Below are 3,195 nucleotides of genomic sequence, written 5' to 3' on the forward strand. Positions count from 1 at the left end.
CTTTAAAAGAAAATATAATATATAAATACTTATGTTTTATTTAAGACTGTCAATCCAAATTCAAAATAAGAGGTTTAATATTTTTTTAAACGTCAAATAATGTTTTTTTTGAAGTTACTGCCTCAGAAATGACAAAAACCGCTACAAACTTAGCGTATAAAAAATAATCAAATGTAAAATACTTTAAATTACTTTTAACTAGCACTAGTGTTTTGTGATAATTAAGGAATAAGTGTAGAAATCTATGTTTTTTTTTCAATCAAAAACGAAAATATGTACTTAAGAAAAAATGTAAATATTTATCTAATTCTCATTATAGAACGCTATATTAAATGTAAATATGGAATAAATTCATATAATTTGTTAATAAAGGAAAATCTTTAATTTAGCTTCGACTAATGTAAATATTTATGTTTTAATAACATAAATATTATTATATATTATAAATAAAAAATATATTAGGTATATCTTTTTTATTGGCTTAATAATTTATTACTAGCGGAATAGCCAGAGAGAATGGAGCGCCAATCACTTCTGGTCTCTCCATACCTGTTTCGCCTAGTCCACTATCATCATCCTCTTTATAGATGCTCTCCGAGGGTTCCTCATGCTTTTTACGTGATTTACCTTCAATAGCAATAGTATTCTCGAAGTAAAAAAAGATATATCTTCTTTTTGCAGAATATAGGTACTTATAATTTTTAGGAATTTTCTTTGAAAATGTAATTTAGTTATTATTTTGAAAGTTTGAAGTCAATTGTACCATTGTATGTACTTATATTGTAGTATATACTTTTTTAAAGATCTTTTTAAGTTTTTGTAGATAATTAAGCTTTCAAACTCCATATAATAAATAAAGAAAATATAAAATACTTTTCTTTGCTTTACTGTTCTGTACTAAGGTATTAATATTTTTTAAATATTATATTTTAAATTATAGTATAGTATATTGATACCTCACATATATTTACTATAGAGAAGTATATTATTTTAATTATGATTATGATTTATGTACAAGAATAAATAAAATATAAAAATAGTATTATTTGGTAAACATAATATTTTAATCATAAAGCGCTGTCATTCACATTCCTTTATAGTACCTAAGTATAATTTAACATAAACATGTAAAAATATTTGTAATGAAAAGTTAAATAAATTTTGGATTTAAATTGATTTGTCTATTTATTTATAGCCCTTATTTTGTGTTATGGACAAATAGAAATAAAGGAATTTTACCTTATATTCTATTAGTAGCAATGTAACCAGAACTGTATAGTCAATGAATATTACAAGGGCGGGGCTTGTAAAAAAATACCTTTTATAATACTTTTTAAATTTAAAAACACTAGTATGGTTGTCGTTGCACAGTGGCACAAGTGTGCGACTGCAAACGCAACGGTTGTGAGCTCAATTCTCACTCGGGGGGTTGAAATATTTTTTGTAGCTTCTCGCTCCTCGCTCTGAAATATTTAATTTATTGAGTATTACCACTCAGCACACAATGCCTCCAGAAATCGGCAGAGGGGAACGAGGGCCTTAATGGGAAATCACCACCTTACCATCCTGCTATGTGTGGGATACACTGAAGTTACAAAAAAAAAAGCCCTTAGATAGCTGAATTTTTGGTAGGAATGAGTAATTGAAGAAAAATATTCAATATTATTTTTACAAAACGAGGAACGAATTAAATAAAAAATATATATTTTCATTTCTTCGCTAGTGTTGAGGTAAAGCGTGACATTGAGTTCCGCTACACAACACTCAATGCCTGCAGAATTCACCAGAAAATGGGAATGGGAATGTCTTATTAATACTAGTATTTCCTCAGCATACCCTGATGTGGAAGGGAAACAGGGTGAAGCTCATCAGTTTCTACAAATATAATACTGTCTCGATTAATAATCATAACACTTGCTAAGGTGGATTTTTAACACATGTATTTTTTTTTATTTGAATACCTTTTTTGTTCTCATAAGCTTCAACTGTTTCATTTCAGTTTATGCACTAGTTGTTTTTATTATGAACACCAGATTGCATATCGTTGCTTCCATTTCGACAATGGTCAAATTCCAATACTGGATCGTATAAACGAAAATGTCCAAAAAAAAGTCAACAACGAGGTCTTCAGCAACAAAGAATCGTTTCACGAAGAGGCTTTATTAGAAACTCCTAGCGTTGAAATCACGTAATCAAAACACTAGGAGCTTCGCCGTCGCATGCAAATGAGGTCCCTTATTAAAATTTTCATATCTTTACTAATATTATTAAAATTGATATATTTGTTTGATTTAACGCACTAATCTCAAGAACTACTCTTTGAAATGGTAAAATTCTTTTCTTCTAATTTTTTTAGATACTGGCACTCTTTAGATAATGTAGAACGCTACATTGAAAATGAAATCCAACATTTTCCGTTAATTTTTTTAGACATTGGTTGTTGAATGGCCTTGAGTGCTTCGATGGCATCAAGGTATAGATTATATTAAATTTGTAGATAAATCAGTAAGATCAACAGAATGACATCAGAGTCAACTCGAATAATTAAATTGTGGCATACAGTGCCATACACAACTCTTAGTTATTTTCAATTTGGCGCAGGCGAAGCCGCATGTAAAAATTAGTTTAAAATATATACTGAAGAAAAAAAAAGAAAATGACTTTTATACTTTCTTTAAATGACCGCCGTCTCATCTCACCTGTAATTTTCAAGAAAATCCCTCCTAAACAGCTAAAGGTATAAAGTTCTATTCACAGCCTAAATTTTTAAAGATAACAAAGCTCTGCTAAAGCTTAAAAGACGTTGATACTACAGTATTTCAAAATTTTCTCTGGCAATTTCGTTTTATTATGATTCCTTCTTCTTTCTGGATTTTTCGTTAATAATTTCCTGGCATTATGTTTCGAATTTATTAATATTTATGTAATACTCATGATATATTTATATAAATAAGATGACGCGGCCCACCGTTTGACTATGACGGTCGTGGGTTCGGTCCCCACTAGGAGGAATGAATTATTTTTTATTATTATTTTAATTTCTTCGCTCTGGTACCAAGGCGTAAGAACTACATGCAAAGGCTCGAAAGGCGGCGGTTCCCTTTGCTTACCCTGCTATAAGCGTGATACAGAGTGAAGCTGACTTGATTTACTATCCCAAAGAAAATCAACAATCACCAAGAAACGATAACACGT

The sequence above is a fragment of the Heliconius melpomene genome, chromosome 16 (assembly GCF_056956725.1).
Source record: "Heliconius melpomene rosina isolate 202511_hmr_F chromosome 16, ASM5695672v1, whole genome shotgun sequence".
Lineage (NCBI taxonomy): Eukaryota > Metazoa > Arthropoda > Insecta > Lepidoptera > Nymphalidae > Heliconius > Heliconius melpomene.